Here is a 16,357-nt window from a genome sequence, read left to right as displayed (position 1 = left end):
TGATTTTTAGGATCATTTTGAAGAGGGAAAGCTTAGAAATCTTGAAATTGTGAAGGTTTTCAGGAAGTATGTGGTTTGAATCGGATGTGTAACCTATAAAACTATGGGAAGGCTCTTTACACTGTTACATTGACAGGCTCTTTAAACTGTTATTCCTGATTAGGTTGTTACTTTTCCTGATATTTCTTACAGATTTGAGACTAATGGTTATTCTTTCTGATGCTTCATTGTATGCCAAACATATTTTTGATGTAATTTAACTTTCAGATTTTATATAGTTTATGGAGCTGAATGAAAACCAGAATTTCTGATCTTTTTGTAACGTATCCTGTTCTTGAGCCGCTTTTGTAGACCATTGTAAGACATTAAATCAGAATTTTTCTCATAAAACCCTCTAGTTTTTCAGAATTTTATTTTTCTCTGACAGATTATTAGGAAAATTCCAGGTTGACTGTATTAACTGCAACAGACTTAAGGTCCTAAAGGAGCTATGAAGTCATAGGGTGTTACAAAATATATTTTTTTTGAGAACTTGATGTATAGTATAGAGGTTGCGTTAGTGCTGAATAGCCTTGAAACTAATCTCAGTACCTACATTTTTTCTAATTTTTGAATTCTGTGGGACAGGTAGGATTGTTCCATTGAAGAAAAAGTGAAGGAAAGCAGAGCTGTCCACGTCTTCGTTTTCTATTTCTGTTTTGACGGTATAAATTCGTATTTATTTCAGATCTGTATTTCTTGTGTTCTTTTGTAGTTAGGTCTGAAAGTCAAATAGGGAATTTGAAGTAAATTGAAAATGAAATAATATTTGAAGAGTTACAGCATTTTTATTGATCTTAATAACATGTATACTGTAATCCATTGGAAAGATTTAACATGTCTTAGTCATTTTTCTTAGATACTTTAGATTTCGTAAAATATGTCTGTTAGGGAAAAAAAAATAACTAAGGGTAAATAGAGGAGTGTATCTTTTCATTCAGAAGATTTCTCATTTAAGCTTCTGTGTCACAGACACATTATGAAAAATATTGATTTTCCTGACCTCAGTTCAGCAACATGAAGACTTAGCTTAGATTCACCCCTATTTTAAATTTATCATAAATCTCATATGTGCCAATATTCTATATTTGAATGTTTTGTGCACATTAGCTATGTTGTAAAATCATATTGTATTAAGTGACAGAACACTAAATTTATTGCACAACAGGTTCATCTTAGCACTTCATGCATTATGAATAATAAAACAGTTATTGATCCTAATGAAATATTATTATAGCTTTTTTTTTTCATTGCAGAGGGCACTTGCCCAATTGATATTGTACAGATATTTGCTAAAATAGCACAGCCACAGGAAGCTTTCCTTATTCTATAACGAGATTGTTCATCATAATTATGTTGTGTCAGCACACACATATAGGTCAACTTGAGTTCAGAAAAATAAGATTATATTTTGATCTCAGTGCAAGCATGTGCTTCCCTCCTTTCAAAAATGATCACAGTTACACATATACTGTAAATAATTCCTATTCTATGAGTTATTTCACCCTATAATTTAGAAAACAAGAGCTGTCACAGAAAGCAATGAGTATACTGTTAAGCAACCTACATTGTTTCAGTGACAGTATTTAATCTTAAAAATGAATTGGGAATATATTTACCATAATACTTTGGTATGTATTTATATGTACTTCCTCTTAGGAATCATTAGTATTAGTAAGTCTTTCCTGAAATGGTATAATTTTTTTGTAAAGAGCTGAAATATTTTCAAAAGACTCAGGAAAATATGTCCTTTTCTGCATATCATCTTCAGTCTTTCTCATAATTGATTTGAATATATTCAATTTCTTTCAAAACATGCCATGAATATCCTCCATTTGGCTAAAAGCTTAGAGGAATAATTTTTAATTCAGCAGACATCATATTTTTGCATATTATTGTCATTAACACTGAGTATAAATTGCCTTTCTTCCTTACTATGGAGAATGAATTTCCAGGAAACATTTTCTCAAAAAATTTTTTCTTGAATTATCCAGTGTTCATGTATGCTGGGGTTTACGTGATTGTATGCTGTGATCTATTTAGCATGTACGATTTCTCCTCATTCCTTTTGTCTCTACAAAAGGAAGTAAATAGCTCACAAGGGGGAAGAAAGAAAAATGGAAAATGAGCCTAAAAATAATTGCGATTTAAAGCACATATTACACTGTAATGTACCTTGTGTATTGTTATTCATAACGAGAGGACATTTGAATAGTGTAAGGAAATTTTAAGTTTACTGTAGTAACAATGGTAAAAATGAAGTCTTTTTAAACCATGAAAATCTCTCTGCACTACCTTAAAACAGCCAATTACATTACATTTCATATGGGCTTAAATGAGCTGATCAAACACAGGAGTACTCCATCAGTTCTCATCTTGAACTCTAGTTCTCTAAAAGTTAATGTATCATCCTCCTTTATTGATTTCAATCATTTCAGTTTTTGGTAGGTTAATATCTCTATTGGCAGTAGATTTTAATTTCTTTCTCATTTCTTTAAGATGCAAGAGGCATAACACTCTTCATGAAAAAAAATTAAATCAGGAGTAATAATTGTAGAATAATTACTCTTCCTTCCCTGCCTCCATTTCTTTCTCCCTGCAATAACTGACTAACTAAATAAATGAATAAATGAATAAAATAAATAAATAAATAAAACAGGAACGTTGTGTTCTGGGAGAAAAATAACAGACAAGCCCACATTGTACCACTTCACCTTTAGCTCATCACAATTTAATATGTAAATTTATTAGCACTCACTTCATTTGAAAAGATCAGGGTTATTTCAAGCTACAGAAATACACTGAATGGAGATCTCATTTTAATTAGTCTATATTTCCCACTAGTGGAGCCTGTAGTTCTCATCAGTCCCCAATCTATTTTGGCTAGAGAAGCTTGCATATTCCAAACTTACTCTGATGAAACATGCATCTATCCTAATGGTAACGAATACTGGGGATTTCTACGCATATAGATCTCACACAGTTGTCTATACTGACGAACGTCATCTTGAATGACATGTTGCCGCTCTCAGGTTGATTGGATGTGAGCCCAAGGGCATAGGTAGCAGGCAAAGATGATTTTACTAGGACAGTTTGCATAACAAGCAACTGTCATCTCATTAGCAAGCACAGGCATTTTTGCCACATGCTGTTTAACACATCATCACACCTGTTCACACTTCATTGTCCCAAGAATTCAGTTAGGCAGCTTGCTGTTGGCTTTATTTTTTCCTTTCTTACTGAGAGCTGGTTATTCAGTGCCAGATTGAGAGGTGTGAGATAGGTGTAGCTTAGGTTTTAAAAATGATGTGCTCTCAATACTTTTCTGAGGTGGGGGTAAAAAAACAGGATTATAGTTTGAATAATAACTACCATCAATGAGTATTTTATAGGTCTTCCTGCTACTTACTGTTCTTTTGCAAACTGAATTATCTATCCTCCTAGCCCATAAAACTGACCACTTTACCAGTATTTGGATTGACATGTAATGTCTTCTTTTCCTCTTCTTTCTATAAAATGCACCTTGAAGTCCCAGAGTAAGATTTTTCTACAGTACAAGAGTGAAGGTATCATCATTTTTTGCACAAGTCATTCCTTTGGCTTGGCAGACCTTTGTGTACCTATGCACCCTGCACCAACTTCAGCCCTGGGCTGCACATCCTGGTGGAAGTCTGTCACTGGTAGACTGGGGCTTTGGCCTACCAGTAGCAACTTGTTACTGCTGCTGAAGTGTGTGGATAGCTAATGAGAGCACCCAAGGCTTACCTGGACCCATGATTTAGCTGCTGTGTTGAGAAATAGCTTTCTTTTTCAGCTATAAAGAGCCAAGAGACAAATGAGGTACTGGAGACTAGACAAGCTGAGTCACAGTGTTGGGTGGATGATAAGAGGGGAAAACATGAGAAGGGTATTGCAGCTGCTGATTCGGAGAAGGTGGGAAGAAAGAAAATGAGGAAATGTGGGGGAATGTTGATTTTACTATTTAAAGGGATGGAGGAGTACTTTGAAGAAAAGAAGAGGGACAAGATGAAAGTTGCTTTGATAAACTGAAATTGCTCATGGCCCACCTACTCAGTCAAGTTGTACTGACTGTCCAACTCATCTTTTTCATTTGTTGATGACTGAAATTGTGGAGGAAGCTACACACACCTTGATTTTCTCAGAATAAGCATGTTAGCCAAGGAAGGAAGGAGGAAAAATGGTCTTCAGTGTGCTACATTGATGGAAGTGTTTCTCACCACTTTTTCTTGGAGTATGAGAAAAGGCAAAGTATCCTTCACACACGTCTTGCAGTGTTGTGCCAATCTAAAAATGTTGCTTTATTCGGTTCAATTGACTCTTTCATGTATCCTGTTGAATATACAGTTCTCTGCAAGTGCTACAGTATCTCTGCATTTTGTCATATCCTAATGATGCCCCTTGCTCTTTGACTCAGTTGGTTAGAACATTGCGCTAATTACATCAAGTCTGCAGGTTCAATCCTCGTTTGATCCCTTTAGGGGCCATTCACTTCAGCATTGGACTCAATGGTCTTTCTGGGTTCCTTCCAAGTCAAAATATTCTGTGAAATCTGGGAGATTATTCAATCAGAAATAGATAGTGTTAACGACTGAGTTCAGTGAATGAAACCTGAATATTCCATTGCTCTTTTACAGAGAATGTGCTGTGTGTTGGTGCCTAGCAAATTTACTTGGTCACCTCTCAGTATGTTGACATAACCAAATAGAAAACATGAGTATAGGATTGCAAGTGACTTACACTTGATCCTCCTACAAATGTACCATTCTTAATCCTCTTTGCAAGCATCTGCCCCTCTTTTTTTAAATAGTCACTTTTACATGAGTCACTTGCTGTCACTATGATGATACATTTATTATTTCCCAAACTGTACCAGAGACTGAGACACGCATGTTTATTTCATAAAGAGCCACACTTTGTTTTGTTTCATTGCTATCTTGATGAATATTTGCAAATATTTGTTCCTTGCAAATATCTCTAGATAAACAGGATTTAGTTTTTAGTGAAATATCTGTGAGGTATCCTATGCACTCAGTTAGGAATGTTTTGAAGAATGTATCTCCTCTGTCTCTTTCTTTTCATATGCTTTTCATTACAGAAAACTCAGAGTTGATGCATCAAAACAGATCAAGGGACCCAGTTATTGCTCACATGTTGTGCACCGTAGACTCTTTTAGCACATTTTCAAATGGAAGTTTGATGGCTTTTCTCTTGCAGTTAAAACTAGCACTTCTGAAATGTTCCAAAAACACATTACATTTTTGGTTCACTCGTCTTCATACTGGATCAGCAGGAGGTTGGTAGTTCTAGGATGAGGATATGAGACTGAAATTCAATTACTGACTGTGGTCCACATTTAGAAGGAACTGAGCTGCTGCCAGAACTTCAAGACAAATAAAAGATGAATAGAGGATCCAGAGTGGTTTCTGCTTGCTGCAGGGTTGATGCAGTGCTGCTGCCTGCTGCTTCACAATGCTCTGCAAACCTTCTGTTCTCCCTAAGGAAGATGTAGTTCACTGTGTTTAAAAAAAAAAAAAAAAAGTCCTCAGGTACAAAATATGACTCTGCATGCAGCAGCATGCTCTGCCTAGAACAGCAGAAAAGTAAAACAACTCAAACAATGCTCCATTTGCAAAGCTACCAGTGGTGAGTGGTGAAGGAGGTGTCATGCTGCTTTTGGCATTGAGTAATGCTGAATCCAGTCTGACACATCAATCCCAAAGCTAAACATCCTGATAGTGAGATGAAGAGGTGGTAGACCTGACAAAGTACACAGATAAAGAAACAAACAAGTGATTCTACTAATAACTTACCCAAAGCTGCTGAGCTGACACAGCTGTCCTGGAAACATCTGACTGACAGTCAATCACTTTATTGAATAGAAGCTCAGTCTCACATTTTAATGGCGGGATCTTCTAACATACCCCTTCTTGGAGTGTGTATGCAGATTCCTCCCTTGCATGGGATGCCCCTCAAGGTTAGTCCTTGAGGCTGAGTGAAACAGATTTGCCCACAGTCTGGTATAGGTAAGTAACATCAATCTCTACTTAATAATTGTTTTTACTAGCTTTAGTACAATTGCTTTAATGCAATTGCTTCAATATTGCATTACAATTGTACACTATTCTACATTAGTAGCTATTGTGTAGTAAATAATTCTGATTAAGATATTTTTGTCTAATCTCTACTATAATAAATATTTATATTTATATTAATATATCTGGTTTTCCATCTTTAATCCTATGGGACAAAGTTTTACAAAGGTTCAATTACACCTGTATAATCCTTTCATCATAAAACATTGACAAAATCTGGGATAAAATCAGATCCAGCTGCACCTAGGCTCCTCTCTGTGGAGTTCAGAAAGCGTGGGGGTCATTTCTGCACTTCATGGCTCAGCGGGAGGGCATGTCTAATAGACTTTATTGGAAGCTCCCATTCTGCCCATGACACTGCAGTCCTGGTTTATTGCAAAGCAGCATAAAGTGAACAAGACACTAGCCTTCCTACCCCCAGTCTGCTAGCTATGTAGCCTGCAAGACTGGATTTCAGAGAATAAAATTCATCCCTTTTTTTTGTTATTAGGAAAATGTGAATGTTTCAAACTTATCACATCCAAATTCACACATTCTCCAATGTGTCACACCATTATGCCATTGGGGACTGAGCATGGGACTTTTCCACTTTATGTTTCTTCTACCCTAGGTGGTTATCCTGATTTATTTAGCCCTTTGCTCTTACTTGCCGACCAGTCCTTATGATCCTCAGCTTCTCTTTCACCACAGGCACGTAGTATTGACTTTGATTCTGTGTTTCATGATTCATACAGGTACAGTGGAAAATCTGGTGGCTGTGAAGAAAATGCAGTATTGTCTGTGAGGAGGTAAAGTCCACAGAACATTATAAATTACATGTGTCTTCATTATGTGATTGTTACAGCTACTCCAGAAAAGAACAAATCTCCCATCTGACCCAGGATTAATTTGCTGAACCCTGATTGATGTCACTGCTATAGAAATCTCCTTCAAAATTGCACTTAGTACTTGTTTGTGTGCAGCTTGATTGAATCCACAGAGCCACCTTCAAGGTATCAACCATAAGGACAGGAGCTGATTATACTGCATATTGTAAACATAGAAAAAGATAAATATGTCCAAATATGGTATCTGTTTCTGTGGGTACTTCAGAGGAGGTTGGAAGGAATTTATGTTGTTCCCTTTATTTCCTCTCTGTGTCTTCACAGACCATCACTTTCAAAACACTATGTTTAACAAATAATCGGCATTAATTTCTTCTACTACTCTCAGAAGTATTGTCAGATCGTAACAGTCCCCTGCAGTAGCCACCACGTTCTCTGTTTCACACTTCTACCATGTAGTCAATGTGGTTTGAAAGTGCATTGATGGCTATGGGGAAAGCAAATTGCCTCTCATGGAAGTTGTGCATTATTTTATGGAATTACCTGCTAGAAAAACAGCCAACTGTGAAGTTACACATGCAGAAGCAAAGACCATGGGATATTTTTATATAAAGCAATAGTACCTGTCTTTGTAAGTATCTCTGATAGGGGTACTAATGCAATACTAGTGCCCAAAGCATTTCTTGTGTTTGGGAGCAGGTGAGAGGAGATATGTCTGGAAATCTGATAAAACTGCTCTTAAAAATATTGTACTCAATTGTAGCATATATGTTTTAGAAGTGTTCTTTAAAAATTGGGGAAGGTGTAGAAAAAAGGAACAAAAATTTTGTAGGAATATAGATTATAGGTTTCAAGCTCAGCTTTACCAAAGGAAGATTGAGAGACGGTTTGATTATACAGCTTAAGTACTTCCATTGAAGGGGAAAACTGAACATTTAAGTGTTGTTTCATCTAGTACAGAAGAGAACAAGAGCAACCTGTGGCTAGAAGTCAAAGACAGATCAGTTAAATTTTAAAATAAATGACATGTAGTTTTCTTTTTTAAAGGTGAGGTTGTTAAACCCTTGGGATCGCTGCTGAATTGTCATTGTGTTGCTGTATGCACAGTGAAAACTTACAAGAAAATACAGTTAAAGCCAACATAAATTATGCTCTAACCAAATATAAGTTAATAAGCTTAATACAAAACTAAGTAGATGAAATTTAGGAAGTTCTAATGGTCCTTCTGGCCTCAGTGTCTGTAAATCCTGAGTGTTAATTAAGTGACCATTTTTCCTGAGTAAGGTCTTCAGTATCTAACCACAAAGTAAGAACTCATAATTTCTTATACCTTCTAGAAAAGATACACGTCTCGCATGGGTACACTGTATGCTGGCATGTTAGACAATTTGCATAGCTGTTCAATAGACAAAGTCTTTGTGAGAACATCTCTTTTCCATGAAATAAAATGAAAAACATTTGCCACTTGAAAATTGCAAGAATGTGGTTTGAATGCCGATGAGGGTTGCTCCCTCACATTTTGTGTTACAGGAGCCAAATGTGTAACCCAGGAATAGTGCTTGTGTTATGTTTGGTTCAGAAAACTGAACATAGATCCCTCAGGCACTGCTTTTTCAGGCGATCTCATGTGAGACAGAAGCAGCAGGGGGAAAAGGAAAGAAAAAGCTCTTTCTGACTGATCTTCTCCAGACACATTTTTTCAACTGTTAGGAGGAAGGGGGAGTCTACATTTAGCTTCCAAACCAAAATCTGAAGTTTTCAGGCTGTTTGGCTAGACCGTTTTCTTTCCCACTGAGAAACACTCATAAAACTCATGTGGTTTATTTGAAGATTAGTGTGGAAAACATTGAACATCTGTCTCTTATCTTCCGACAGGCTGGGTAAAGATTTCAACAAAGTGGCTTGCAAAACTGATGATCTAAACTTGAGCCATTTTATGCTGGCTATATCTGTGCAGAGAGGAATAACTACCAGACATGAGTAATTTTCTTTTTAAATGATCTTTTTTTCAATTAGCCTTTGGGAGACCTCCCCTACATATTGACATCAGTGCTTTTTCCTAACATGCCAGAATGATTGACTGCACTGAAAAGAAAACTTAGGGATACAAGTTGAGGGGAGAAATGAGCTTGAAAACTCCACGATGAAGTAGGGTTAGGGAGGACACCTCCATGGAAATCACTCTGCAAAATGAGGAGAGTTCCTTATTTTGAATAGAAATCCTCAGTCTAGAATACCATGAGAGGAGATTTTTGTAGATCATTAACATTTTCTTCTATTTTTTTTTGTTTTCTCTCATTAAATTACTCTGTAGTTTTGAAATTACAAGTTCAAGATTTGTCAGTTTCAGATCATGTAAGAAAGAAAAAGATCCAGACGTGGAAATGTCATTTCTGTTTGACTTGGTTTATGTTTTCTTTGTCCCCTGCTTTCTTCCTTTCCCTTCTGCCTTTCTTTCCCCACCTCTCAGGCCTGGAATTTCAGAATATTTTGTGCAGCTGTGAGGTGCAGAAGTAAATGTTTATTTAAGGAAAAAAAAAAGACAAATACAACTCTCTTAAAAGGATTCTTCTGAAACTACTTGTTCCAAGAGTTTAGAATACACAAATAATATGACTGTCAGTAAAATCAGAAGTATAAGTGGTGACTAGGTGTTTCTTATTTTGCACACTGTGTTTGAATCTTTCTGGGGGAACCATGTGTAGTCTCAGAATTGACACAGCACCATTTTTCTTTACTGAGTTTATTGCTATAAGTGTATCCAGAAGCCCTAACTCGACTTCTTATCCTTGTGTACTCCTCACCTTTGTCAAGGCTTTGAAGGTAACCCTGGTAAGAATCAATATTTGACTTTTGGGGTTACATCTTCTGTTTCCATTTACTGAACTTTAACCTTCTCTGAATGCCTTTATCCTATGCCTGAAATGAAGAAATATCAAGCTTGGGAAGGCAGCAGCTATTGCTGAAGAAGACATATGTACCAGAGATTTCCCTCTGCAGGATATTCAAATTTTTTAAAGAAAAAATTCCTAAGGTAACTTTTAAAATCTGATTTTTCTGCCACATTACCCATAGTTAAAATCTTTTTCAGTCATGTGTTCTTTCTTTCTTGGAATATTCTTGCCACAGTATTGTGAAAAGGTATTTCTGAAAAGAGTGTCTTTGGTTCTATCTGTTGTTGTTTCCAGCATTAACTAGGACCGGCTTCTACTTTGTTAACATTCTTTTGCCTTGGGATGGTACCTTTTTTGTGATGTACCTGTGACTGAGGAACTAGGGCAGGGTTGGAATTTAAGTCAGTGTGATTGTTAAGTCTCTCAGTATGCAGCCTGTATCGTCCTGAGGATCTCGCTGCCACCGTCCAAGCTCGCTCGGCCCTGGCAGATGAACCTCAGGATTAAAGGGTGGGTTCAGTTCCGCGCATACTGCATCTCACCTAAAAATCCATTGCGCAGGCTTGAAGGCTTTACTCACATGCAAAAAGTCCTGTAGCGACGGACGAGGGTTGAAACGGCAGGTGAAAGGTGCACTGGGAGCCGCAGACTCAACTCCGCATGCAGGTGGTTCAGGATATTGGTCATTTGAGACTGACCAGAGATGACAGTCTCTTGGGGCAGCACCCTGAACGACCAAGCAGCCTTTTCAAGGACAGCACTGCTTGCTCCACTCGGAGAGGGGCCTAGAAAAGGTGGCCTAAACAAAGCTCATCTCCACTTTCACCCGGTTGGTTAACCGCAGACCAACGGGCATCTTCTTCCAATGCGGTCGCACAAAGAGCAAAAGTCAAAGGCATGCACCTGCCTCCAAAGGTGTACCTAAATTAACTTTAGCATGTTGGAAAAGGCAACGCAGGAAGAACCGTGTCTTGCGGAATACACCATCTAAGGAGTCTTTCTGTTGTGCCTTTTGCAATCGGATATGTCTGTCACGTATTGGCCTCATAAGTCACCAACGTGCCTGTAACAAATGTGGATAAAGCCTTCCCAAATCTTCGTTCGTGAAGCTCAGCCATGATGCAGCCTGTATATAGAGGCATGATCATGGGCACTTACCAGTAGCTGTCAGGTCACTGTAGTGCCTTGTATTGCAGTTCAGTGGTGCGTTCTAAGATCCAAATTAGGATTTTTTGAATGAGTTTCCCAATTTAGATACTTTGTTCAAGACAGTACAGAATCTACTTTTAAGGCAGTACACATTTCAAATTACTGCAGTAACAGATCATCTGAAAGTGTATAAATCAAATTCTTTTTTTATTTTTGGAACTATAAATACCACTGCCACTGTAAAAGCACAGATTGGGTCCACCCCTGCAGGCATAAGTTGCACTTTCTTTTGCTAGTAAGACTCCTACTTCTGCTAAATTTCCAAAAGGGTATTTTGGTCTACCGGAACAACAGGGTTGTGATGACAATTCAGAGATGGTGCCTTCAGTTCAGTATTGAAAACAGTAGAAAACATATCTCTGATTCTGCTACAGATGTTAGAACAGCCAATTCCAGAGGAATACCAGATCATTTGGTATATTTGCAGATCTGCCCAATTGTGAGGGGAAAATGTGATTTCTTATGACTTCCATTATCTACTTCTTCTGTCCACTGGGTGCTTGTGGCTGGAGGCAAGTCTCAAGCTCTAGCTCCCTTAGATTTTCTGTAAACACATATGGTTTTCATAGTGATATTTTAGAATGAGATCATCATAATGGTAAAAGCATTGCACAAAATCTTCCTTGTCACTAAACATACCACAAAATGTGGATGATTTCAGAGCAGGTAAGCAATTAAAGGAAAAAATGGTGAGCTATTTTTAAACATCTGGATTTTAATTTTCTGTTTCTTTTCTGCTATTTTAACAGCCAAGACTGGAAGGTAGCAATTGTAGTGCTTGTTTCAATGGTGTGCTTTAAAACAGCTGGTAATTGATTTTAACTGTAATTATTGGCTTCTTACCAGTACTTACAGCTGTATGGTTAAGATTGCTGCTTTGAACCTCATTTTTGGCATTTATCTATACTGTTGTATTACTTTCCTAATTACCTTTTCATCAGTTTTATTTAGATCTTACACTGAGATATAATTACTTGAAACCAAAAATTCTCTATGGGTTGATTTCCATAAATTACAAATATGTTATGTATTATTTTACCAGACAAAGCTCAGCAAGCCAATTTGCTCCCCTACTAGGGAATGTGCTACAGATTGGACAATGTCCCTCTGCAAAAAACTGGCTTGGCTGTTGTAAATCTTGTCCTTTATTATAGGTAGAATAATACTTTGACTAATTGTGGAACAGAACTAAAAAACCTGTCAAACAAAGCATTCAAAATTTCCTGTAGTTCCTAGAGGATATGCTGTGAATGACTAACCTTTGCAATAACTTGTGAAACAGGAGTGCACACACACTTATTTTGAGAGATCATTGGCACAGATTGATAATCCTCTTTTAAAATATTTTAAATCTGCTCTGGTTATTACGCTGTTGTTATCTGCTGAAAGCTTATATTCATTGGAAGGCAATCAGTCATGTGAGTGAGGAATTCAGGATCAGACCCTGTAGAGACAGAAAATTATTTTGCTCTCAGCTGACTAAAATATCTTTGAGTACAAGGACTGGGTTGAGAGGATATGAGTTTAGGAAAAATGAATTTGTTGCTCGGACACTGGAATGGGATTCAATTTCCCATTCTGCCACTCAGCACCTCAGTTCCTGAGCTCTCCTGCTGTTGAATAGATAATAGCACACATTCATCCCCGCATTTAGTACGTGCATGTACCTTGCCATGCACAGTGTGCTGCTGATCTTGTCAGTGGAATGCATTGATATAATACAAGTGACAACACTGATAGCAATAATAGTGGGAAAAAGGACTGACAGACCCAGTGAGGAGCAGAGCCCTGAGAGACGGAGGTCCACTCTAGCAGCTCACTTCTTTGCTCTGTACCAGCAAGAGATGGGCAGCAATGTCAAAGGTGAATGAAGAGATAGTGGGGGTAGCCTGTGAAGGCTCTCAAGGTGAGCATCTGTGTCTCCCCAGGGCCTAGGTGTGATAGAGGCAGGTGTAAACCCAGCAATCAGCTTCTTCTCCTTTAACAGGGCTTGCCCTCCTTGTCCATGCTGCCTCCTATGGTGACCCGGGGCATCAAAGTCACAATGTCAAGACAAAGTGACCACGTAGATCACAGACAGCTGAACAATAAGTCGTGGTGTTTCTGCTATTAAAATGACTATTTTTTTATTATTATTTCAAATTAAAGTACATAGCATTGTTCATGGGAGGATTCGTTCTATTTCTCCCATCAGCACTTTGGCATTTCGAGTCTTCTTTGGTTTTATAAAAAGCCCAGATGCTGATACAAAATTACAATATTAATTAGCATAATAGTTGGATGGTAGAACTCTGTGTCATTGACAATCCTGTCTTCTTGGCTTCAGTTCTGAGCTCAGAGTCCTGCAGAGCAGATCAAAGAGCCAAAATGAGCCCAGTGGTAGAGCAGCTCCTAGTTGGAGTGCTTTAAAAACCTTGTCTTGCTCTGAGTGACAACTGATAAAAATGTTTTCTCATGCCCCAGAAGCCTGACATTGTCAGAGGTCTAAAGGATGGTACTGTGTTAGTGTTATAGAGTTGAGCTTGGCCCTGCAATTGCTGCTGTAACAAGCAAGCTGTGAGGCTGCCTCTTACGCCTCTTTGTCTTCCTTGCTCTGGTGAATCTTTCATGTGCTGTTCTCCCTGATTTTCCTCCCTCCTCACTGCTTTACTAATTAAAATTCTAATCACTCTGACAGCCAGAGCTAGGGGGGAAAAAAATCATTCTTCCATGTTGCAGAAGGTAATTTCAAGGTGTTTTAGCTGCCAAAGAAACGAATGGAAATTCAACAAAGAAACTGGTTGTCAGAAGGGGGTGAGTTAGCTGCTGTGCCCCCTTCTACTATAATAAAATATTAAACGTCTAAAGGAAAAAAATAAAACAGGATTCATCGTAAGCATTATTGCCATATATTTCGAGATAATATAACCTGATTTACCTTTCTGAGCAAGGAAAGTTTTGTATGTGTTTATTAACATTGAAATAATTTACTTACCTTATAGTGAATGCAATGTCAAAGATTTAACTTGGTTTGATGTGTGATTGCTGAGGATATATATTACTTGCTTTTGTGAGCTGTGGTTGAGAATATTCATTGAAAATGTATTCTGCAGGAGCCTGCAGATACTTATTTAAAATGATAAACAGTTCTTGATGCAGTGTGACGTGGCTCAAGATGCAGATATTGTGATATTATAATTTATAAAAGGTAAAATATTATGGTGGTCAAATGTCACCAGTTGCTTTTTCAGGCATTTTCCTGGCTTGGTAGAGGTAATTTTTAGACCTACATATTTCTTCAAAATGTGTGCTTTTGTAATGCAGTTTAATAACACACAGTTAAGATTCAAAAAAAATGCTCTCTATTGTACAAATACATGAGCTGAACAGGCACATGTGTACTTGCTCACAAAGGAGCATACAGACATACAAGAGTGTGTGTATCTCTGTCCTCACTGCTTCACCAGATATATCTCACAACCAGGGTAAATTAAATGTCTCAAGAGTTTGTAGCAATTCAGCTCATAGAAATCCTGCACCAGCTTTTAGCTATTGCTCAGACTAAATCCAAAGCTTACTGAGGTATCAACAAATACATGGTTCATTTCTGTTGTTTCTCTTCTGTTTCAGCTCTCACAAAGAGGAACTAGAGGGTTTTACAGAGAGTCAAATATCATGTTATTTAGAGCCAGAGCTTTTTAACATTTGAACCTTTTTGTCCAGCCTCAGGCTAAAAAGGGACAAGGGTGATGATCATACTTTGAGTGTTGGAACTGTATTGTGTTCTGCTAGTCAGTTCTGGTTTTGGACGATGTGGAAATGCTTCTGCAACTCCAGCCTTGCAATCAGAAGAGCTACAGAATTTTGTCTTTCTGCCTTGCATCTGTAGTTGCTTGCAAGAGTGGGTGTTTCAGGAAATGCATATCCTCTTCCTTATCATCCTCACAACCTTTTTATAAATGTACCATGACAGAATTGTAACACTTAGTCCTGCTATTTTGACAAGTCTTCAACAACTTTGCTGGAGGCCGTCATTTGTCTTTTACTGATGGATGAAGAGGATCCTCTCCTCAAAACTGTTTCCTTTTCCTTGTCATTCCCACAATGTCTTCATTTGTGCAAGATTTCAAAGCAAAAGAGGGTCCCAGTCTTATCTTGAAAATGTTGAGTGAATAGTGGATCCTTGTTTTCTGGAACAGATACTATCTGATGGAGGTAATGCATGCTTGCTACAATCACTTTAGAAAAACCCTTATGAGACTCTTGTCCAAATCCAGCTAGTTCCACTTGAACAGTTCACTCAGCCAGATGAAATTTTGCCATGACTACATGGTTGAATGTATTCTTAATCAAGGAGTGGCAATCATCGAATGTACAGCATACAGTGGTACTAAAAAAGAAATTGTTCTTTATTCTGCACAAGAAACCTCTTCTATTTCTGAAACTCTTTCATTTTCACTGGAATAATAAAAAAAAGGAAAATAAGAAAAAAAAAATCATGTACAATCCTTCATTCTTCCCTGTGGTGAAGTGAAGTTAAAACAGGGGAAATTCAAACCTCAGAGAGTTTTTTCCACATTAATTTATGAATAATTTTTTTCTTATTCTTCACTGTACTTTATTTTCCATAACACAACTTTTTAAAAAAATGGACATAAATACATACATAGAAGAGGAACGGGGAAGCCAAAAATTTTGGTTATGTAAACTAATTTATTTTCAAGTGAAAGTGCTAATATTGACACAGGACTTCGTTTACTTGGAGAGTCAGTGATTCTGCTCTTACATGGAGGTTTTACAGAATGAATGTGTGCAGTTATCTTTGAAAATGTCACTTTAATAGTAAGAATTAAAACTCTGTGGGAAGGGGTTTAGATCACGCCTTTATCAAGGACTCAGCACAATAAGTTAATCAAAAATCCGTGGCTGTGAGGCAGTGATGTGTCTTTAATTGAAAAAAGAAAGAAGACTGATTTTAAAAATTTACTGTGACCATTTCAGGAAGGTGTTTATTTTGACTGATCTGATTCATTCATAATGAGTAAAAATTTTCATTTACATTATATTCAAAAACAAGGATAATGGCGACTGAGTTGTGGTCAACTGATTCATCTCTGATATCACAGTTCTTACTTCTAACAATGTATCTTTTCATATTTGCCTCAGAAATCAAATCATAAATCCTACTTAAATAATACTGGGATTTACTATGCAAGAATAAGTTTTTAAGAGAATAATTATTTACCAGCATTATCTTCTTGGCACTCTCAGCAGCATGATATAGGTGGCGTGGACAATT

This window comes from Chiroxiphia lanceolata, chromosome Z (assembly GCF_009829145.1).
Source record: "Chiroxiphia lanceolata isolate bChiLan1 chromosome Z, bChiLan1.pri, whole genome shotgun sequence".
In the NCBI taxonomy this organism is placed as follows: domain Eukaryota; kingdom Metazoa; phylum Chordata; class Aves; order Passeriformes; family Pipridae; genus Chiroxiphia; species Chiroxiphia lanceolata.
This window is presented reverse-complemented; position numbering follows the sequence as displayed.